Source organism: Nothoprocta perdicaria, unplaced genomic scaffold (genome assembly GCF_003342845.1).
Source record: "Nothoprocta perdicaria isolate Ctin4 unplaced genomic scaffold, notPer1 scaffold_1, whole genome shotgun sequence".
NCBI lineage: Eukaryota > Metazoa > Chordata > Aves > Tinamiformes > Tinamidae > Nothoprocta > Nothoprocta perdicaria.
In genome coordinates, this window is record NW_020454093.1 from 4,028,989 (window position 1) to 4,053,246 (window position 24,258).

At 45.2% G+C, this 24,258-nt stretch overlaps 1 protein-coding gene across 3 annotated transcripts in view; it reads left to right on the forward strand.

The window, feature by feature from the left end:
• The window catches only part of IQGAP2 (IQ motif containing GTPase activating protein 2), a 110,299-nt gene that overhangs the window by 17,536 nt on the left and 68,505 nt on the right, over window positions 1-24,258 (forward strand). The window lies entirely within an intron of this gene.

Below are 24,258 nucleotides of genomic sequence, written 5' to 3' on the forward strand. Positions count from 1 at the left end.
AAGAGGGAGTTTAAAAATTATGAAAACTTTCAGTGACTATCTTAAATGAAAATAAGGGATGAGCACTAAAACAGAGGACTGTGGCTTTGAGAGAAGCTGAGTCAGGCTTGTGACTAACTGGGGAAGGTCTTGCCACTGGCCACATGGTCCTGTTCCCTTCTTGAGGATTGTGCTTATGAAGTGATTCAGGTTGGCAAAAGAGCAGAAAATGACCCAGGATCTCATTGGGCTAATGAACCATATCCTCAATGGAGGACAGGCAATAAGAAACAACCAGAACTTTGCTCTTCCTTTAGCAATTCCAACCTACTAGTTGAGTCTCTTCATCTATTGAAGCCATGACCTGTGATGAAATACTGGTTGCAAGAGCACAGGGGATTTTATTATCCTTGTGCACTTTATTCTTAAAACATATGTTCAGCAATATTTCTGTGACTATTGAGCAGAGAAAAAGGTGGAATACCCTTGTGCTGTTGGCGTAGCTTGATGAGCTGTAATCACATATGAAAACATATTTTGCTGTCAGAAATGCCTGCTGTGCTCGCTTTGCTGGCCTGGTCTTCCACTGGTAACTCTATCACTTCCACTCTGTAGTTATTGATGGCATTGCTTCCACTTCCAACTTTTAGCTGGATGACTTTCCCATAAATTTCTGGCTGCAAAGGGAAGCTGGAACTTTGCCAGGCAGTAATGCAAGCTGTAAAACTGGAAAAGAAAACTGCTTCGATGTGATGACACGTTGTAGGATCCCTAGAATGAAGTAATCTGGTGCAGTTAATTGGGAATTAACAGTAAAACAATACACTGAGCTCTGTGTCCTCCCTATCCCTGCAGGGCACCAAGTTTTAACTTTCTAGCAGTTGTGGGGCTGCTAGCTGCCAGTTATCTTGTCACGGGGATGCTATAAAAGTTTTTTCTTTTGGCTTCCTATTTATCATGCTACCCCACCTCCTGCAGCAACCCCTGCTTCCTTTGCTTGCTCTTGTTTGCTGCTTGCTCTTGTTTGCTTGCTGCACAGCCACGTCCCTGTTCACACCTTTCAGTCGGCCTGTGTCCTGCTTCAGCCAGGAGGGCCGGTCTTCTCCGGGCACTCCTGTTTGCTCCCAGCATGTGCTTGTGAAAGGGAGTCTTGGCTGAGCCTGTGGACTGCACTGACATCAGCCTTGTGGCTCTTTTGCTGGGTTAGGTTTCTAGTGGTTTAGTGAGCACGTTAGTCTGATCCATGGGTCAGCAGCAGTGCTGGCAGGAGGAAGGGGATAGGAGGCAACTGCAAGGATGAGCTGGGGAGGGAGCAGAGGGGAGGGAGCAGCCTTGTCTTGCTGAGCAGTTACAACAGCTTGGCCATCCCGGGAGACCTTGCTCTGAGACGAGCTCTGAGTTTTACCTAAGAATCTTCTCAGGTTTGCTGCATCTGCCCAGTGTGCTGGCTTTTGGCAAGAGGGGAATCAGGATTAATCTTCAAATTCAGCTTTATTCTGTTACTATTTATCTTGTGCTGTTTCTTTTTCCTTCCCAAGGCCATTTATTACTTTGAACTGCAGTTCTCTAGGTCTGCATCTGAAATGTCCCAGGACACCTTGTAAGGAAATGCAAAGTTATTTTTAAAATTAGACTTGAATTGACATCTGCTATGGGTGGACCCGCTCTTGTATTTATTTTCCTATTGATCCATGTCATAAGTGGTCTTCTAGAAGAAGAAATGCTTCTTTTAAGTCTGATACCAAGTAATATGACCTGCAGTAAGCAGGCCAAACAGTAACTTGAGGTTGTTAGATACCTGGAAGTATCTCTGTATCTTAACTCTTAAATTTCTCGTGATATTTACTTTTCTCTTGGTATTAATCGCAAATGCCTGCTGCTGCACAGGGGTGAGGCATGGCAGTTTCCCTGTAATGGACCTTGTACTTCCTTGGTGCCCTGCTAGGGGTGGAGCTGTGCCATGTGGTGCAGTGGAGCTCCATGTCCTCCTGTGCCCAAACCAGCCTGCCCTGGTGCTGGGCCGGCTCTGTGCTTGTCTGATTCAGGCTGGCAGGAAACCAGAGTTAGGTGAAACGTTGCAGCGAGTGGTTTGACTCTGTGGGCTGTGCCGAGGCAGGCAGTAGTGAGCAGGTCATGGTGCAGGCCCTGGGGCGGCTTCCAGAAAATGTTGGGAAGAGGTTGAGTCAGACTTGCCGCTTTCTGGTGAGCTTTTGGGGCGCAACTCAGGCGCAGCATGTAATTTTTCCCTCAGAAAAGGGCTCTTCCTACCCAGAAAACCCAATGACAAGCGCTGACAACCAACTTATGGTCAAGCCAGGTATGTCTGTAGCTGGTAGCAGCATAGTTCCTAGCTCCTGCTGTCAGAGGTGCACAGCCATGCCCTTTCACATGAGGAAAACACTCTTGGAATCAGTAGGGTTGGAAAAGGCCTACACGATCAAGTCTACCTGTAAACCCAAAGCCACCATGCTGTATTTCTTCTCTCAGCACAGTTATTGCCCTCTGGGAGCACTTGATCGCTTAGGACATGCACTGCTGCAGCCTCGGTTCCGGCCTTGAGCGGTCGCAGTGTTTCGCAGCTACCAGCTGAGCGTAACCCGAAGTGGGGCCCTGCAGAGCAGTGTGGCAGCCTGGGCAGCCGGGCTCCAGCAAGGCCGGGGCGGCCCTGGCGCAGGCTGCGGGGCTGTGCTCACCAAACGTGGGGCGAGTTGCAGCACGTGGGGCTTGGGCTGTGCTCAGCGGCCTTCCCGCAGCTGGGCTATGCCGACAGAGCAGCTTTCCCTGCTCATGACGGGGGCAGCCTGAGCTGGGGCAGCCCCCTGGCCTGGCCCTGTAGAGGTTTCTAGCAGTGCCATGGATAACACGCTGGGATGGGTAAAACAAGGGCAGCCTTTAACCATTTAGTTGGCATTTGCTGCAACAGCAGCAGCCCTTACTGTCCCAACTAAGTGGCAGTGTATAAATACAATGTGTGTTAGCCCCTATCAAAGATGAATAAAGAGGAATAAATACCACCCACCCTTACATAACCAGAGACTGGGGCAGAACATGGCTTTGTATTCCGGAGTGTGGCAAGGTTTGCGCTCCTCTCTTCTTGCCATGCGGACCTGTATTTCCTGTGTATTTATAATCAAAACATTGTTTTGTAGCATCTCTGCATTTTAAAATGCCAGAGTTAATTAAAATGGGGAAGAATGTGTACCTTCAGCTGCTTTTTAAGCCACTGTTTGCACACTTGCTTCCTGTAGCCTGCCTTTAATAAAAAGAGTAACCTGAAAGGGGAATCCTCTCTTGCTGGTAGCTGTAGCTTCTGCAAATAGTACCGTCTGCGCTAGGTGCAGCGGCTGTTTTAAGTATATAGAATAGGAAATGGTTTTTAAACACAATGGGCAGGCTTGTAATATCTGCAGAGATCAGTGATGTTTGAAAAGGGTGGTGTATTTGATACTAAAACTTTTTGTTCTGCTGTAGTGATTGGCCAATTTGTGTCCCTTCCCCCCATCAAGTAGTTGCTAATGATAAATCAGGTTCCTTTTCATTGCTCATATTTGCTGTTTGCCTTATTACCTTTGCTTTTAAGGAATATTTATTGCATATTAAAAGAAGAGAGGAAAATGAGTAGTCTCCATTATTCCTAACCTCGTGAGAAGAGTGAATAGTCAGTCAGGTATGGTTTTCTTCCATCAAACAATATAAGCTGGTGCTTAGAGAAGGTAGAGTGAGTTGCAGGAAGACATTATCAATATGGTTTGTAAAATCCTTGGGTTGCATGTTGTATGTTTAAGGTGGATAGTGATCAATAGCTGTATCACAAGCCCAGTGTCTTATTTTCCAAAATATCATAAATTCTGCAGTTTTAAAAATATTGCGTGAGGTCGATTGTAATAGATGTATCCTCAAACCCAAAAACTGAGCACAATTCTCCTTGCCAAAATATCTTTGTGCTACCTATAATATCAGATACTGACTTGAATTTGGCTTTTGTTGTTCTTTACAGATACGTAATTACCTTGCTATAAAGGCTAATACACTTTTGAGGGCTTTACCTGTGATGGAAATGGTGGCATATAATGCTGACCATGCTACTAGTAAAGCTGTGGCTGAATAGGGTTATAATCATTCATAGTTAAGTGGACATTTTTCTGTTTCTTGGAAATTATACCTTGTTGTAAGTTCTTATTTGAACCAAAAGGTGCCCCATTTTACTACCTTTGTCTTTCTGTCAATTTGAAAACACTTGATTTTAAAAGCTATCTATTTTAATTTCATAATTAAAAGACATTTTAAGATTTTTTCTTTTTAGTCGTGGGGCTGTGTTTAGACACTTGAGATGCACAGGAGGAAAACTGTCTTGGGGATTTCTTTTCAGTAATGATTTTTATTTTGAAAATGTAAATCTGCAGTTTTTTTCTGTTTCTTTACAATAGGAAATAAAATCCTCCATTGTGGGTTCCAAATCCTGCCTCCTTCATTGTGCTGTGCTTTATTAAACTGGTTTGCAATTGCCACTTGCAGCATTGGTCACTGATGGGATCACAGCTGGAAGCTGCCGTGTAAAAATGTACGTTCAGTTAATATGCTTAAAAGGTCAAGCCCTGAAGTGCTTAACTGGCTCAGTTATAAGCTACCAGTTTCCTGGTACTGTAAACCCATAGAAAGCTTAAGTTGCTCCAGTTTCAGGACTGTGGGACCCTTGAGGGTGCTTGGGAGCTGATAGTGTTCCTAGGAGCACAGGGAGCAAAGCCTACCTGTCTGTGCTACTTCTCCAGGAGGGGGACAGGAACAGCACTGCAGCCCTGGGAGCGCAGAGTAACCTAATGCTACACAAATGCTCAATTTTAAGTCACTTTAGGCTATAGAGAGTATTTAAAACTTACTTAGAGGTAAGTGCATAAAATTGTAATACAGATGTACATCTAGCTGACTGTGAGCAAAAAGTGTTAAGAGGCTTCCTGGGGACCTGCTTTCAGGTTTGTCAAAAAAAAAAATGTCCCTCTTGGATGCAGCCTATGGCATGTTGCAGACTGACTTTGCACTGCTCCCTAGCTAAAGCCTAATAAAGTGCTGGTGGGGGATCTTAGCATAAGCTCTGTGAAGGCCAAGGCTTTGAAACTGCGGTGCTTCCTGAGGTATTAAATTCTTGGCAGAGTCACAGTTAGGTCTCCACCTGTCTCTGTAATAGCTCAGGCTGCGGAGAGATACTGCTCAGTGAGAATGCTAGGCTCATGTCTTGACCCTGAGACACTTACCTAGATGTTTGATTGCAAACTATTGAGCTAAATATGAGTGTTTTTGTTCCAGATATCTATGTGACTGTGCAGACATGTCAAAGTTTTTATATGCAGTATCAGTGATACCAGGCAATGCAATAATTGCTTAGACAGTAATAGTTGTGTATGAAGAGCCTTACTATTAGGATCTAAAGGACAAACTCTTGTTCTGCTGTGGGAGAACTCTTGTTCCTGTACAGGATTTATTGACCTGCTAATGGTGTTGTTCAGATAGCACTTGAACATGTTATGAGTCATTGCTCAGTGTGTGTAGTTGTCAAATAATGGTGCTGAGTAATGAAGGCTGTGACCTTTGTTTTTTGGAGACTAAATCCCATGGCACTTGTCCCACAGCATGCGCTAAAGCTAACAGTGCACTTTCTTCAGAGTCAGCCCTCTTTCACAAAACCTCTCACCTTTGTTTTGGGCACTACTTTCTTACAAAAATGCCTTGTGAATTTCTTTGATAGAAGAGGGATTGGTTTGGAAGTTGGCCTGAAATCCCTTCACCATCCTCATACTGGTGTAGTTCATGGGTTCCCCTTTGTAGTTCATGGGTTCCCCATGACATTTTCACTTCCTTGCTTCCCCCTATGCCGCTTGTCATGTGCGTGGTGGGAGGCTGGAAAGCAGCTTGTCCCTGTGTTCCACCCACGGGATTAGCTGCCTCCCAGATCAAACAGATGCTCCCCAGAGCGCCCACTGTGGCTCCTGCCTACTGGGGAGTTTAGGCTGAGGTCGCCAGGAGCTGCCTTATCTCCAGGAGGAATGAGCAGGAGCTGAGTCACTGTGGCACGGGTGGACGGGGAGCTCCTCGGGGCTCCTGCGCACACTGAGCAGGACTTGGCACCCATGGCCAGCAGTGTGACCAAGGGCCAGTGTCCCCTCTGCTCGCTGCGGCCTGTGACAGTTGTGTGTGACACTGCTGGGGCTGCTGGCCTGGCACAAACCCTGTCGTGCTGCAAGTACTGCACGCTCCTATTGCTGCTACTGCAGCTGGGCTGCTGTGCAGCGTTAGAGGGCCTTTCTTGTAGGGTCATGCAACCGCTTGCTTTAGGCTGGGGCAGGAAGCTACCTGGGCTGCTGGAATTTGTTCTCCAGCAGTTCCCAAGCAGGAATGTCCTGTTGACATGGCGAGATCCCCCTTTCCCAGCGCTCGTGTCCTGGAGAGCTGTTGATCTTTGGAAGAAGTGTTTGCCCAGGCCCTTGCAGAAGCTGCTGTGGGGAGATGAGTGGCTCTTCAGAGATCAGAGGGAGAGAAGCAGCAGCTTGCAGCTGTGCGCAGCGTGGTAGCAACGCTTACATAATTGCTGGCTTTTTTTATAGCACATCCTTGTGTAGATGCTGGTGAGGACCTGGGGGACCTCACTGCTGGAAACATGGGGTTGACTGACAAACGTGCTCCTAGAGCAGGAGGATGTTGCTATTGCTTTGAGGAGGCTAGAAATCCCCAGTGCCTTCAGCCTCCCTAGCTCTTGCACTGGGATTGGAGACTTTAAAACTGGTCCAGCAATCCCTGGAATTTGCAAAAGAGCCTGTGTGCTCCTGTGCTTCCTGGAATGAACTGGAAACATCCTGCTGTGAGAGGCTTGGTGCTCCCTGAGGGTGTGCGTGGTCATGCTCTTGGCCTTGGCTCCTCAGAGTTATGAGGCAAGGCTGCTGCTGAGCGTGTTCAAGTGGATCCCCTTAAACTTGCTTCTGGTGCAAATATCTCAGCAGTCCACTAACAGGAGAAGGAGCAATGTGGTTTGTACGTGTCTTGGGTATGGAATAATGTAGCGAGTGCCTTGGCTGGTGGTAGTGCAAGTGAATCCAGTGTTAGTAGATACAGCTCTTGCAAAGCCCACAGCTTTTCCTGCTGTGGGAGATTCAGGACAGGGAGGGACTAAATTGCTGACAGCTTGGGGAGATGGCTTTTCAAGTGTCATGTTGTCACTCTTGTCACAAAGCTGGCTGAGTGTGTGGATTGTGTGGCTCCTGGCATGTTCCATAGCATGCTTTGCATTGCTGTTGAGTGGTTCACATTTACGTTATAGTTTCCCTCCTATTCACCCACACTGAAAATTCAAGGCATATGCTAGGGGCTGGGGGACAGCAGTGTGAGCTGGATTTGCTTCCTTTCCAACTGCCTGCACTCCTTGCAGGTGCTGAAGCACGTGGGCTATTTGCCCTGACCTTCTCTTGGTCATTGTCAGTCTCAGGCAAGGCGCTGACAGGGGGAAAGGGCTTTAAGCCAAGCTGTTCTTGGGACAACTTAAGTGATGTCTCTTTGCTTTCTTGGACCAACGTTAGAAAATAGTATGTGCACTTGAATGAATGGAACTTTAAATCGAAGTTTTCTACAAAACCAAACCAAGAATAATCCTTGCCAAGAATTTTGTTTTGCTCTCCAGATTCATAGGAGGTGGCAGAGAGGAAGCTTCTTGGATACTAGTGCTTGCAGAGACGAGAAGCCCAGGATGTTGCTGCTTGCTTTTTTCATTTTTTTCTTGTTCTTTTTTTTAAAGAAAAATGGTGGATCTCAGATATCCTTGAGTTTTCACCCAGAGTGTTAAGCTTTCTGGCCACAAGATAGGTGGTGGTGGTGGTCTCTGCAGAGATGCCTGCACATGTCCCCAAACACTTGGGATTTTCCATGCCTTTTATTGCAAGCTGGCATTATTCTGGACAACTATGGACTGAAACTGGTCTCCTGCAGAGCCCCTGGTAGCTCTGAATGGGCTTTGAGCTGGGGGAGAGAGTGTGAATGAATCCTCTCAAGCGGATGAATGGAGCTGCTCCAGTTTGAAGTGTTGCAGGGTTTCACATAGTTCCCGGTGCCTCTAAATGCCAGAGGAGGCTCCGCTTGCAAGCGGCGGCTCCCGCTAGCTGCTCTTTGCCAGCTCACAGCAGACAGCCCCGCAGGTTTGTCCGCAGTGGAGAGGAGCAATGGTGACCAGTGAGTTACTGCTGTGGGACTGAGCGCCCATTTCCTCTGGCAGAATGAGGGGAGCTGCATACGGAGTCTCCCAGACAGCCAGGGGACTAAGAGCTCCTTCCCTGGGGGCGAGGTTGGAGACCTGGAGTTGCCGAGATGTCCGGTGGGTCTGGGGACCACAATATCCTCGCCAGGCCGCTCTACACTGCAGCGGGGAGGAGATGCTGGATCCCGGCTCCTGCTTTTATTTCTTCCATCTGGAGTAAGAAAGTGTTCAGGTGCTTGGTGGTGGCGTGTCCACTCCTCGAGGGAAGTGATAAATCTAGTCTGGCACCTCGAACACGCCTGCCACCCGTGACACATTAGCTGTTTCTGTCACTTGGTTACTCGCAGTGGAAGGGAGTGTTTTACAATTGGCTGCAGCAAGTGAGAGCCTGAAAGGCACTCTGCTAATGAAAGAAACCGCCTTAAGGCGTGAAGAGCATAATGCTTTTTGTTACCTCTGGCATGTACTCCCTCACCATCTGTTGGGTATGAGGACAGGGGCTGGTGCCTGCAGCCCTTCCTGGGCATAGTGCAGTCACCCTGGGCATGCTGCAGTCCTAGTGCTTCCCTGTTCCCGCTGGGAGACCCTGGGAGCGGGAAGGGGAGAGCTGTGCCCTGGCATGATGCAGGAGGCCCCACTGCCTGCCCTTGCCTTTCCCTGCTGTGACAGGCGGGAGAGCTAAAGCTGCCACTGCGGTGGGCGAGGGGAGATGGTCCCAGAAAGAAAAACATAAACCACTGAAATAATATGGAGTGTATATTAGAGGCTGGAAAACCTTCCCTTCAGGCTTGAAACTGCAAATTGCAACCCCTCCCTTGTATGGGGCTTGCTTTTAGCTGTAATGTTGAACTTACGTGTCTGCATTTACGTGCTCTCCAGCTCTGGTCACAGGAGAGAGCGTTTGCTGCGTGTCTGAGCGAGGCTTGGCGCTGGGTCTCGGCTGCGTGTTCTTTGCTGGGATAGAGTTCAATGGGATTCGTGACTGCAGTTTGATTTTTAGGGCTTCCTGTTTTCAGATTAGCATCTATAGAATAGGGAAGAATCAACTCGATACACCCGTTAACTCAAAGTTGCATTTTTTGACTTCTTTCTAAAACAGAGCAGGCTCTTCAAGCTTTTATACACCCTCCTTGAGCAGCTGGGGAGGGGGAAAGTATTTTTCTTGAAATACAGATGGCTCTGCTCTGGAAAAAGAAAAACCTTTGTACATTTTTGCATTTTTAATACTGTTTTCAAAGGCAATATTTTCAAATTTCCCAATTGTGCCCCTTTCCTCCCCCAGAGTGCTGACCCAGTATTCTGATTTGTTTAATGCTGAGAGGTATACATGGAAGGGCTGCTGTCTTTATTTGGGAGGGCTTATGCTTTCTGTTGGGTCTTGGTAAATCTGTTGGTAACTTATGGAATGCTACTGACATATTTCTGAATTCGGTTTGTTTATAAAGTTGGCAGATGCTTTCTTTTAGTGTTCCTGTTGCTGGCCCCAGAGAGCAAACCTTGATCTCCTGCCACTAAATAAATATGCTTATGTTTTGTGATTCCAATTTCAACATTTTCTCTACTTCCCCAAGGTCAAAGTGGTATCACATGATGATCGCTAGGATATATATTGCTTTCCCAAGCAGGAAGTAACAGGAGAGAACATACGTGAAAAGAGGATTTCATGCTAGAAGGTAGTACTTGCATCGGGACACCATATGTTTCTAGGAGAGCCTTCTGCATTACCTGCACAAGGGTGGATGTGCAGCAAGTTGGCCTTGCTAGAGACAGTGTCTAGGATCATCTGCACACGCAGGTTGGTGCCTTTGTGCAGATAGAGTTGGTTGTGGGCACCGAAGTCTTTCTGCTGTGGACTCTTCCTACCAAACAGTATGGGTCCTGCTACCAGCTGTTACAAAAATCATGAGTGCCTTTTAGAAAAGCCAGTGAGAAATTGTTCTAATTGATAGGAAACTCCTGCATATTGTGGCATCTGGGCTTATGCACTCCTACAATGTGACAGTGAGGCTGGAAATACAACAGACTTCTCAGTTTTTCTGGCAGCTTGTATTTCATTGAAACCTGCTTGTAGTCAGAGAGGTTATAATTAGGCAGTGCTCACATTTTGAGAGCTTTACATGGGTAGGACCCAACCCATTTGCTGCGGTGGCTATTGGCTGATATTCCGCAAGTATTTTGAGTGTCAAGAGTAATTATTTTGCTGCTTAGGAGAACACGCTAAGTGGTATTTCGGTTCTTTGCAAAGTTGGCTAACAAAAGATTGAACATGGCCATTGTAGCGCACAAAAGAGTAGTGAAGCAGGAGGAACTGGAGAGTTTAACAAGATGGACTTGTAATAACCTGGGAGGCCGAGGAAGAGGTAATGTGGAGTGCAGCTGGTGCCTTGAGAGCCCCTCTGAAATCTAGGAAATGCTCCTGAAATGCTCAGTATTCACTGGAGACCCTAGAGCTACTGCTTGTGTTTGCTCTGCTTTCTTAAAATTGGGGTCAAAATCTGTATGTTGGTGCAACATGGGATTTGATGCAGTTTTTGTTTGGGTTCTGAGCTAGTGCAGAAGGAACTGGATCTGGTCAGCTCTAAAGGCTTTTCTTTTCTCATAGCTTGTCATCAGATTTCAAAATACATGGCTGAAATCTGCTCATGCTCCCCTGGTTTTGTGAAAATGCTGATACTTAAATTGCAATGCACAATTTCCATTAATTGCCTAGTTTCTGGAGAGTTCATTAAGATTGCTGTTTTACAACATTGACTTTAAAAGGTCTTGCATGAAACATGCCTTCAATTTTTCTGATTTTACTACTGTCAAGATCTATAAAGGAAAAGAAGCAGTTTTCTCAAGGCAGGGCTCAGAAGACTCATGGCCTGTGTGTTCTCAGGGCTGTATGTGAAGCCCGTGTCACTGGAGGACTCGTATTTTCTGTGAAGATCCTGCTTAGCTGGTACTTGGGTAACACAGATTAATAATTAATGTTGAGTGTGCGCTCTGCAGCCTGTCATGTAACCCGGCATGTGGACAAGTAGGTGACTGTTATAAAAAGCTGGCTCTGCCTACGGCCTACAAAAGGCTTATAGTTCAGTGGCAACAAAAGCAGCATCACAAAATTTGTGCAACATACTTGTTTTTATAAATTTTGAAGTTTCCCTCGCTTGCTGGTTGGTGGGGAGTAGCACTGAGTGAAAGCTGCAAGGGCAATTTGCAGCAGAGCGAATTCCTTCTGGCACCTCTTCTGTTTTTTCTTGTCCTGAAGTTAAAGATGAAAAAGTTGGCATGAAAATGGCTTTCTGGAGCAGGTCGCCCAGAAGACTTCAAGTACAATATACCAGCATAGCCACTTTTTTTAAACTGGGAGAAGGCCAATTAGATGCAACACAGGTATTTAACATTGCTTTAAAAAAACCCATGGCAGTTTTGGGGCAAGAAAAGCCCAGGTCTCTGACAGCCCTCCTAAGCCCTGGCTGTGCTCTGTGCTGAAGGAGAGACTTCCTTTGGTTTTAAAGATCCTGCTTTCACATTTCTTAACAGGTACATGAATGGGTTTCCTGTCCTTAGCATTTTCCTCAGCCTTTTTGTTACAGTTCTCAGTCTTGAGGAAAAAGGTCAGAAGCAGCCCAGAGCCTGTGGAAAAAGTCCCTTAAATGAAGTAGTTCATCGCATGAAGTGTCTGGATAAGTCTTTGCTTGAGGGTTTCTCTTCTCTGAAACTGGATGAGATGGGCGCGTGCTGCAGCAGCCAGGTGAGGTGGGCAAGGCAGAAGCCGAAGCCCTTGCACAGGTGAGCAGGAGCAGCTGGAGTCCTGGGAGCATCCAGGAGCTGCTGTGCTGGCAAGCTTGGACCGCTGTGGTAGCCTAGGAGACTTTGGTCACCCCATGTTTGAGGCAAGTGGAGGCCGGATGAGTGCTCTGTGTCAAGCTGCTATGGACAAGGAGCTGAACAAGGTATCCAAGCATCTAAGGAGGTGTTTGAGTTTTAGAAGTCACTATTAAAGTAAACCCACCTCATGTGAAAACGACGAATGCCTTGAGCAACTGACTCCTGCGTGGCTTCCTACTTGCAGAGTTTCTCTGGAGGACGTTGGAGCAGGCGAGCGAAACATGAAAACTGCTTTGTTCCTAAGTGCGGCTTCGGTCATGTCTGATAAAGCACTTCTAAAATAACAGTTGTTAGAGCTTTTGCACAATACTGCTTTCATCCAAGTCTGACATTTAAGTGGTGAAATACTATTGAGTCAGTGTTGCAGAATGTTTTTGTGATGACCGTATTACCCCGAGGAGTCTGGCCAGGGAGCCAAGGAGTGGAACAACCTCATGCTTTTTTTCTCCTGCTGCATCATCTTTTGGAAAGTGTTTCTCAAGGCAGACATTCAGACACATTGCTGAAGCAGCCTGGCATAGCATGTCCTAGAAAGTGGTTGAAAGAGTTTAAGTGCAATGTGGACTTGAATAGAGGTCATATATTAAAAGTCAGAAGTGCTTGAGCTGGTGATAAAAAGGAGCCTTTGTTGTAACTTGGGACTGTCAGCTGTGCTGGCTCACAGGGCTGTGATTGAGCTGCATTTGATGGTTTTGGTAAACCACAGTTCATTAAGTTATTAGGAGGTAAACCTGTCAAGAACAATTAAAAACTCTTTGCAGATTTTTTTACAACATTTGTAAAGAACAGGTGAAAAAAGCTTTGTCTTGCATCCTGTGGTTGGAATTTTCAAGGCTGGATGTTGGGAGAGCTGTTTTGAATTAACAACTTGACTTTCCTGAGGAGGAGGCAAATGTGAAATCCTGTCACTTTTGAGTGAAACAGTGTGAGAAACGTTCAGTAGGTGCTTTGTATTAAATCCCATCTGTTTCTGCCTTTCTGGGAAGCTCCTGGGACACACTGGAGGTGCCAATGGTTTTGTTCCGTTTGACCTGTTCATGTAGTCAACAGGCCTGATTGTTTTCCGTGAGGTGAGCAGAAACATCAGTGAAGATCAGGACCAGGAATATCAGTGAGGATCCTATTAATACATTTTTCTAAAACTTTCAAAATGCAGCATTTCAGGCTTGTCTGTTTACCTCGGCCTGCCTTACCCCTAATGTGGGCAGCAGCTCTATTGCCTCAGTGTGGAGGAATTTGCACTGGTGAACACTCCTCCTAGATCCCATATATTGGAGGGACTAAAATACTTCTAAGGGTACAGATCTGATGCAGGCTGCTGAAGCACTTGATGACCTGTTTTCTGCCATTTCTCTCCTTCTACCCCCAAGAGGTCTCTAATTGGGGGAAAAAAAGGCACTTCACTGAGACAGTATCACAACCGAACCTATAAATCTACAGATCCAAAGGTTCAGATTTTGACATAATCCTTACAAACTTAAACCTGCTTTTTATATGTAGCCACATTGAGGTCTGCCTTTGTCAGGAATTTTTGGTGTTCTTTGGTGTTCATGCTCCAGATACCCTTCTGGTTTTGCTGTGTGCTGCACTCAACTCATACTGACCTGTCTACATAGATTAGAGATGGATACAGCAAATATCCTGTCTCAGTATCTATAGAAGGTATTTTACAGCAAGTATTGAACTGCTGTAATGCACATGGCTTTCTGCAGTGCAGAAAAGACTCTTTTGAAGACTGTTCAACTTGTGCAGTGCAGATGGCTAACTGCTGTCTTTGTGTCAAAACACAGGATTTGAGGGGAGGATGGGCTGGATGCTGCAGAATGGCTTTTGATGCAGGGAGAAGGTGCCTTGGAGGATGTGAGCAGGTTATAATCCTGCCCTTCAGGGCTGTGGGGCCGCACAGGAGCGCCAGGCTGAGCTCTTGAGGCAGTGGGCAGAAAGGCAACACCGAGCGTGCTGAGACCTGTCACCCTTAGCCATCTGTTTGGGCTGGAGATACCACACAAGGGCTTGGTGACAGGGGCAGGCGGCCCCACAGTGAGTGGGGCAACGCAGGCCCAAACCCCACCACACGGAGCCCACCAGCTTAAGCCAGGCCCTGATGGCGCTCTGACACCTCCATCCTACCATCCTGTGAGTTCAGCTAGCTTCATGAAAACATTGTAAGCAATACTGTGTAGAGCTCCTGACAAAGCATAGAAACTCTTTGAGGTTTTGGGAATTCTCAGTTAGAGCATTTCCATGGCACTCCTCCCTCGGAAGAGCCCTAATAAGTGTTTGTTTCAGCGCCCTTCAGTAGGGCTTTGTTCTGCCCTGTCCCAATGCTGAGCTGTAAATGCCACTTACTCAAGCTGTAAACAATGATTTGTACCTAAGGTACCAGGGCACACTGTGTTCCTTGCTCCTTAAAAGTAGCTTAGATGTACTTTAACTATCAACACTTATTCTAACATAGTGGGAAAATAGCTGTGCGCTTGTTAGGAGGCTTAACCCAAAGATTTTATAGGGGAGCAAGACCTGCTGATCCCTTGCAGTGGGTCTCCAGTGTAGTTGTATTCCTTGAGGTGCAAGGAGGCCTGTCAGTCACCGGCCCTGGGGTCGGAATTCCCTAGGAGGTACCAGGATATCTGACAATTAACAACTTGTAGAAATTTAGACAGTTGCAAGCATGATGGTAACATGCCTAATGTAACAAAAAAAAGGCATTTTCTGGTGGTGCTTCCTATTTTGAGGATGGGTGTTATTTTTAGAGTCAACAGTTGAATAGCCGAGACACTTAATGAAAAAAACAAAAGTAACACTTGAAAGATTGAGATGTAACAGTTACAGAATTGTACTTGAAAAAGCTGTCAAACTAGTGAAGTGGCTTGGATGGGAACGAGAAGACAAAATTAATGAGATGTCAGTGTTTTGTACTGTCCTTGTGCTGTCTGTGACCTGCAAATTTTCTAAAAGAGCTCAACTGGGCAAAAAGCTGTGTACAAAGTATTTCGTAATCAGCTGTTCAGGACCACTTGCTGCTTCCTGCTTATGCTTGTGATCTGCTCCTGCCTTGCATTTGGCTTCTCAGGGAAATGAATGTGAAACTTGTTTCTAGTTCTTCTCCTATGATTTATTTTCTCTTATTTTTTGCATGGAAGGCAAACGAGAAATTTGGGTTTCTGCAGAAACCTTGTGCAAAATTGAGCAGTATTTCCAGACTAAAACATAGGCAGTCCAGGTCACCTTTCTGAATACCCCCTACTTTTCAGTTTTTAAAATAAGTCAATATTCTCACACAGCTTATAGCTTTAATGCTCTTCAACACTGTTTCTCCTTTTTACCTCTATTAATGGGTGTTCTTAATCCAAAGAAAGCTGGAAATCCTTCCCTTCTTGGATAGTCTTCTCAATATTTAGGAAAACGCTAGTCTGTAGCAAGCATGGGAATGGAGGTGTGGTCAGAGAAGTATCCTGTGAAGCAGTATCCTTCTGGGAAGGAAGCAGGTTGTGAGGGTGAGATTTTTTCATTTTTCAACAGGTTGTCTTCTCAGTTCTAGGAGAAGTCTAACTAGTAGCTTTCTGGTTTGAAAGGAAAAGAAAAAAGCAAACTTATTTTTTGTAACTTTTGTTTTGTCCCTATCTGCAGTTTCAGAGAGAGATCTTTCTGGCTCAGCTCCTGCTATTTTCTTGTAGCCAGATCCAGTTCTTCCTCCCTATTTTCCTTTGCCTTTGTCTCCAGGTGACTGGCATTCTCCGTTCTGTCCCCAGCTGATGTGGACTGGGATCTCCCCTATATGTTCGATGTGAGCAGCAAAACTGAGCAGAATCAATACTGTCTCTCTCTAGTTTTGTAAAGATAGTAACTGAGAACTAAGATGCTATAGCAGTTTATCTGTGTGCTTAAAAAGCTGGTAATATTTTATGATTCTCTTTGTACTTTTGCAGGAGAGAGAAACAGTCACTATATATTTTAATGAGATGTTAAATTCTAGGGAAGCTCATTCCTGCAGGTCAAGCTTCTTGTTTGCGAGGGATGGAGGTTTGCCAGGACGCAGTGCTTGAAAGGAATCATTGTGCAGTATTGGTGCGTTGAAGCCATCCTGCCCCATAACTTGGTGCCACCAGCTAGAGAAGGCAGCTCTTTACTCAAAAGCCTGCAGAATGACATAAAACACCCATTTGCATCCTCAGATTCTCCCTGCTGAGCCTTATACATGGGCTGCAATAGATGGCAAATCTATCAAAACCGGTGATCCAGGCGTTCCGTTTATCACTCCCATGGCCTTACACCTTGGTGGGGGCTTTTCGCATGCATTTTCTTTCTCATGCAAATCCCCTTTGGGAGAGACTAAGCCTTTCTGTGCTGAATAGCTTCTCTTCCCTTTCAGAGTGGTCCTTCTGCCGTCATGAGGTAACCTGGGAGCCACTTTCTCCTGCGGATCCGATTGAAACGGCCCCGCTAGGCCGAGGAATTAGCTGGTTGCTATGGCGCTGCCGTAGGCCGTGGGCTCCGCTTGTTGCTCCCTCTCTGCTTATCCTTGCAAAAAGAAAGAAGGGAATGGGCTTGGCATCAGTACAGCTGTGTGTTAGTTTGCATGCAGCGGAAACGAGTGCTGTTGTGGCAGCAGTATGCTCTGGCAAGCGGACTTTCTTATTAAAATGAAGATGGAGGCCATATGTGGGCCTCCATAATGTAGATGCTTGCTGGGATAACTCCTGTTTGTGGAGTTTCCCTGTTCCTGTTGCAGGCAGCCGTGTGTGGAGAGATGATAAATCTGTTGCTAGTTACCTGGAATTTATTTTTAGATAGGAAGTTGTCCTGAAATGGAAATCCGGAGTCAAATTACAACTGTTCTTTGCTCTCTTTGATACCTTGGTGCTCCTTTTCATGTCCCATGGATCATTAATCCCTGTGACAACTTTTGGTCCTACTGTGGAGAGAGAGGAGAGCTTTGCTGAAGACTGTTTTTTTTCTAGTTTCTGTATGTTAAATTAGAAACACCAGGTACTTCTGGTTCACCTAATGTTCTCTGATCCTTAAATGGTGATTTGATGGCAGCCAGATGATAGTCATAACTAATCTTCTTTCTCCAAATTTCAGATTTTACAACAAATTTTGTCTTTTAACCTTGAATTTGGATGTTATTGCAATTCGCTTAGTGTTTTCCTTAGTATTGGAGGTAGGAATGACGAGCAGTGTGGCACGGCTAGTGTGCGGGACAGTGAAGCAAATGCTGGTTGTTTCCAGCTGATCCATTGATTTATCATTGATCGCTAGGTTATGGTCCCTCCAGAACCTTTCTGTCAGGATGCATATACTTGTGTGCACCTCCCTGTCACTGCTGTACTAATAAGACATTGTCACAATTAGGTAACTTCAGCAGGAAGTGTCAAAACAGATCCCAGGACCTGTATCCTAACTGTTCTCGCTCATGAATGTTGCTTCCAGTAGTGGAAGGAGAGGTTTGGCTCTCCTTTTTGCAGGGAGCTGTCTGGTGTGCTGGAGATGAGTACTATAAATGACAGTAGTGAGTCTAAGGCTGGTTACGGCATGTGGAGGAGCAGTCATGAAACTTCATGTAACTCATTCTGCTGTGCCCCAAGGCTCCTCACTGGGTGTGAACTGCTTGTCTGAGGCTGTTGATGCTTCCAGCAGGGAATTTGTGGAGCTTTGGGGGCATTTTGGCAATCGTAGGAGCCTGTTCTGGCTCAAAATAGATTAGACTTTTTTTGTTTTAGTATGGTTGTGTAGTCATAGTTGCTTGGAGTTACCAAGCTCCTTTTTCTTTCCAAGATCCTTTACCCCTAATTAAATGGATACATTAGAGAGGCCATCTGGCTGAACCCTACTGAGCATATAAAAGTTCAGGAGTTTGGAAAACTGGAGAAGAGGATGTTTTGTTGACTTTGACAGGGAGCATTAAACCTTATTTTTTTGAACTTAAAATTATTCAAAAAAAAATAAGCTTTGGTTCTTGGAAGACCAATTCTTAGTGCTTTAAAATGCTTCCAGTGTAAAATGCAATCAAATACCACTTACTTTCATGTGAAAAGAGCAACATAGTTTAAGTCTATTATATTTAAGACCTTTCTGTAACTGTCAGGTGTTATTCCTATTCCAGGCAACTTGCTCTACCTGACCCTGCTCGAGCAGAGAGGTTGAGCTTCATCTCCAAAGGTCTCTTTCCACCTTCAGCCAACCTGAGATGTTATGTGATCATGCTGAGCTGTTCTATAGGCATTTGAGCGTGCTTGTCATTTGAAGGGGCAGTGTGAGGGGGACAGCCTTTTTGTACTTATCCTTTAATAGTGGTAGCATAGGCTACATAACTCTTAATGTTGAATTTGGTGGTTCCAGGGGTCAGCTATGGGCTGACTGTTGAAATCTCCTCCACAATGCCTAAGCTTGTAGTGGAGATGCTAGCAGACAGCATACATAGAAGTAACATTCAAGTCTGGCTAAAACTTCTGAAATTGTCTCCTAATTAAATATGCTGACCTAAGCGCAAGCGAGTAAATCCTTAAGATGTTGATCTTAAGATGAAAATTCCATTTTTCTTAGGAAAATTATATTTCCTACATTCCACGTAAATGTACAGAACAATATCTGGTTGTATGTATAGATTTGACTGAAAGTTGTGCTCAAGTGGTTTAAGTGCTCTTCCAGTGACACTGGAGAAACAAGTGAGTAACTGGGAGCACAGTGCTTGGGACCACTGCTTTTGTGCCCCATCTGCATTCGCCTGTGCATTCTTGTATAGTGCTACTGCTGGAAATAATGATGCCTGCATGTGCTCAAACAGCTGTTTGGACAGTGTCCAATCTTGTGCGTGCAGAAAAGGCTGAGTTACTGTACCTGAAATTTGGGGCTGCTAATAGTACTCCAAGCTGAGGCCAGCTTCAAACTTCAACAGTTTCAGCCTTCAAACAGGCTTGGTTCCACCTGGCTTGATAAGTTATCCATAGACTTTATAAGTTCTCTGAAGTAAATGGCTAATAGAAAGGACCTGCCTACTTTGCTCAGTCCTCAGAAACTGAGACTCAAAGGGTTTTGAAGAGTTAAATGTGTTTTAGTCTGGTGAATGGGCTGGGGGAAAAGTGGGATTATGGGATCTCTTGTCCCACCTGGGTAACTGTCACTCAAACCTCTGCTTTGCAGTGTGCTTCAGAGACTGAGGTTTAAAATAGTGTCTTGTGATGAAATTTGAGATTAATGCAAACACTTCCTGTTCAGAAGAAAACCTTTAAGACTGTTGCAGTTCTCTAAACAGTTGGTTTTGAGTCTCCTCACAGTGCCTGCCTTTTTGTGATGGTGGGAGGAAATTGTGTTGCACTGCATGCTTGACAAAGCCAACAGGGAGCTCTCGCCTTCAGATCAAGATCCCTGTATGTTCAATCAGGATGAGACCTTTTGCAAAAACTGGTGAATGACTGTAGAGAAATATGAGGTCTCAGACCTACCACAGCAGATGGGGACCAGGTCTGGAGATCATCCCAGTGACCTTCATCAGGCTTCTTTGAAGGACTCTGGCAGGGCTGGAGTGAAAATGTGGCAGCAAATGGTTAACACTGGTTTTACTTCTACTTCTTCCCCTTTCTTGGGCCATTTGAGGGACCTGGTGTGTGCTTCTAAATGCTCATCCAGTGCTGCCTGTCCAGGAGAAATCCAGCTGCTTGATGGCTGGATTCCAAAGTGCTGCACTGTGCTGTGTTCTAGTGCTGAAAGGATATTTGAGTGGTTTTAGTCTCTTGACTGCAGGTCAGAAAATAGCAGATGGAGTAGCAGATGAGTTGAAGTATGAAGAGGCAGATACAGTTCTGTGAAATGGGGGCTGCTCTCTTTGTGGTCGTTCTTCACTGTGTCAAACTGGTGAAGAGCGGACATACATAAGCTGCATGTAAATCATCAAAATTGTGGTCCCCTTCAAATAGTCATTGGTTTTGTGACTGCATGTGGTACCTCCTGAAGTGTCTGAGTAGTTGGTGCAGTGTGAAGATGAGATGTGTATACAGTAGAGTGGTCACAGCATTTCTATCAATTTCAGGTAATCCTGTTATCTACGAGGGCAGCTGACTTGGAGCAAGAAAACTTCCATAGAGCGAGACTATACCGGATTACATCCCTGCTTTAAGCAGTGCTGGATCTGTTTTGGAATAGCTTTCTCTCCTAACTTGCCCAAACAAGCAATAAATGTAACTTGTAACTGTAATTTGCGTAGCATTTAAAGTGATTGAATCAGTGTACAATTGGCTTTCAAGGTTAATACATACTTTAAATGGGACTTTGCATTTGTTTGAGAAAATGCTGCTGATACCTCTGGAAAAGGTTTAGTACTTGTAGCTTAGGTAAGATCTCACGCAGCTGAAAGAAAATGGTAATGTAGTAATAAGGTTCATCCTTTAATGTATGGACAATGTTTCTAGTGTCTTGGGCTGCTCGGAAGAGACGTTTAACTTTGTGCGTGTGGTACCCTGATTCCCAAGCTCTTCGGGGATGAGACAAAGATGGGCTTTGCAAACAAGATCCACTCAGTGACTACAGAGGAAACATTCTTCCCAGAGTGGATAGCTGCCTGGAATCAGTGAAGAACTGGAAAGACTTGTGTGATAATTAGTGATATTTTTCAAGATGTCCTGTAATGAGAAATTGTTCCCCTAGTACTGTGGGCTTCTTGGCATCTCTTTTGAGATCTGTTGAAAGCATTGGATGGGGTTGAGTAGAGAAAGCTTGTTGTCAGCCCTGCCCTCCTGCCTTGTGCACAAGCTTTGCTATTTAGGGCTATTTGGGATAGCATTAGCTGACAGAAGCCAGGTAAGCTAACTCCTGTTAATGGTTAAATGTGTGCTCGCGCATCTGCGTTGGAGACTGGAAAAACCAAAATGGGCAAGTATGTAATGCAGCTCTTTTTTAAATATATACTTTTGCAATTACATATCTGCCTACTTTGCTCAGATGCTCCTTTTCATTTAAGTAATTACTGAGATTTTAGTTGATAATCAGTACTGAGCAGCAACTGAACTTGAGTGGACCCCCCCGTCCTGCTCTGCCTGAACAATAGATATCTTTGAATTGCACATTCCTCCCCTGTGTGGCTCTCCCCCCGACTTTGGAAAGTGACTCACAGGCTCTGCCTGTCGTACTTGCCAGAAAATGATATAATTGGGGTAATGTAATAGCCCATGTACAAACTGAGAGCTATTTAGAAGTTGGGCTCACAAGGAAAAGAGCTAAATATCAGATGCAGCATTTTATTCTCAGTAGAACTGTGTGTGCTTTTATTAGAGCACGTGGTGGTGCACAGTGCATAGAGAGACACTGGAGCGCTCCTCAACCATATTTTCAGAGGACCTTGAGTTGGGTAGTCCCATTCTTCTGCTGTCTTATGGATCAGGCACTCGCATAGATCCAGTGTGGAGTTGCATTAGTTCTCAGCTGGTGCAGCTCACCCTTGGGCTCACTGCTGGAGCCCCCTAAGCAGAGGGAAAATGCAGGCGGGAGCGAGAGATGGAGAGTGGCATGGGAAGAGAGGGAGTGTGTGAAGTTCTTGGCTGCCTGTACCTTAGAATGACCCTGAGATCAAAGCCTTTGCCTCGTTAGAATGAGGGGGATGACACAATTTCAGATGTAAATGCCTGAAATAATGTATTGAAATGAGACTTTGCCATGTTCCCTTCCTCTTCTCATGTATTCCCCAGACCTGCAGTTTGCCTGTGGCCCTTGGGCTGCCCGGAGGGAAGGCTTGTTCCCAGGAGAGCCCCCCCCTTTGCCTCTCTCCCTCATCCAAGAGGCTCGGGACCATCAGTGGTCCCAATGCACAGAGCGCCCAGCGCTCCTGGTCTGCTCGGCACCTGCACGTGGGATTCCTCAAAACCGTGGCCAAAGTCTCCTCCAAAAGGCTCTTGAACTCTTAGACAGCAAAGGCAAGACAGGCTAATAGGCCAAGCTGGACAAAATAACTCTGTGAATTCCCCTTGTTCCTGCTCCTTTTTTTACTCCCTCTCCCTCCTTTTGCTGACAGGTGTATGAACTTGAGTTCTGCCTGTTTGGGGAGGTGTGTGGAATTTCACTTCTTAATTGCCAAATTTTCACATGTCTCACCCTGGCCTGGGTATCCAGCACACAGTCTAGCCCCAAGATAAATGACTCCAGCAGCGTGTCACTTGTTACTTCACCTCTGACACTGTGCTCTGTATTGAAAACTGAGTATGGAATAAATACAGCTTGTGACCTGGCTTCTGACCTGACTCACCTGTTAAGCGTGGTGTTAGGCAAGGTAAGCCTGCGTGTTCAATCTGCAGCTCATGTTCTGTTGCAAGGCAGTGCTGGCCCTGCCTGCTGCAGGCGTGTGCCTCTCTACTTCTCATCGTTGCAACTACAGTAGCCACATGTGTCTTGCAAGGCTGTTAAATTGGGAGCTAAATGCTCTATTTATCACAGCCTAAGCCTTTTTCTAAAAAGTCCTTGCTTGTTGACTGTCCCTGACCCAGGTCACATCTTGGACCTGTAGTTAGCAGTTATATGAGCCAGATTTGACTGCCCTTATTTTATGCAGGGGGATTCCCCATGTTCTGCTTTGCACATTCATTTTTCTGGAACCATAAATTTACCCTTGCACTAGTGGGTTACTAAACAGCATGAAACAAACCATTCTGATGCAGATAACTGCCTTTCAGAGGTTAAAAATATCTTGTCAAAGAGAAATATATCCATGAGGTGGACATACTGAAAATCCGTAGATTCAGTATTAGGCATGGGGAAAAAACACTTAAATGATCTAACACAATATCTACAAAACTAAAATAGAATACAATGCATTCCCCATTTCCCAAATTATTTATATTTTGCGCCCTATCCTATACTGCACACAGCACTTTAATATTTCTAGATGCATTTGAGTGCCAGTAAAATATCATTTATAACAAATGCAGCACAATAAATCAATTCCTGTCTGAAGCTATTTGTGAAGAGCCCACAATATTCAAGTAAACTCAAATTGAAGTGCCCTCAAGCATTCCCGTTCCTGTAGGATGAGCTGCTGCTGTTGCTCAGCTCTGCTTTCTCTGGGCTGGAATGGTCTGCTCTAAAAGCAGTGCTGGCAGCGTTGCCTCCCATGTGCTGAACAGGGCTGAAACTGCTGTTAGGCTGGAGCCTGGCTGTGACGAGATCTATGGATCCAAAACCAGGGAACTGGAAGCGCTGTTGTGGGTCTAGCACATGTGCTTGCAAGAGGGTGCACTTCTAATGCAAGCTGCTGTTGTAGCCTGAATTTACTTCAAGAGCCTTGATAATACAGCAACAGATCTAGTGGAAAATTCTGTGAAGAACCTTTCTAGCTTTCAGAAAAATGCAGAATGAAGGTGATGGTGATTGTAGTCAGTGGGTGTAATACTTGGAAAAATGGGGAAAAGGCTACAAAAAGACTACTTAAAGAACTGCTGTATCCTAAGAAATACTTAGGGTTGTTTTATTCCTATATGCAATGCTACTATTTCCTCTAGATACCCAAAAAGGGATGGTGATTGGCACTATAAAGCCAGGATTTAAATTTTGGCCACTGCTGAATGGTGGTAACTGGCAAAATAAAAGCAATATTTGAGTTTTTCCCATTATCATTTTTTAATAAAACTTCTCAAAATTGTCAGATGTGTGGTTACTACTATGCAGTGATTACTCTATAGTGCTGGCTCTTATTATTACTCTGTGCTGACTTATTACTCTGTGCTGTAGCTGGAACTGTTTCCCTTTGAGGTATAGTGTCCTTCTGGGCTGCTGCTGTAGGGATGGGGAGTATATTCTCAAAGCAGACCAGAGTGGAGCACATGGGCAGTGTTTATGCAAAGCAAGCCATGTGAATGCTACTTTAATTCCAGAATAACATCTATTTTTATAAATGTGCAATTCATTTGGGGGTTTTCTAACAAGCTGTTCATATCTTAAGACTGCATCTGCCACCAGAATTGTATTGGAAAGAGCTGCTTTTCTTTCCTTTAACATAACTGCAAAAGAATCAATTAGTGAAAGAAAGGGGTGGGAGGAAAAAAGCCCTTATTTCTGAAGGATAAGTGCGAACACGCTTTTCTTCTAGCCAGCCGTCTTGAACACACAAAGCACTTTTGTGCAGAGATCCAGAAAAGAATAATTTCCAGCTCTTTGTCCGGGTGCGAGGGGATACCTTTGAGTTGGGACGT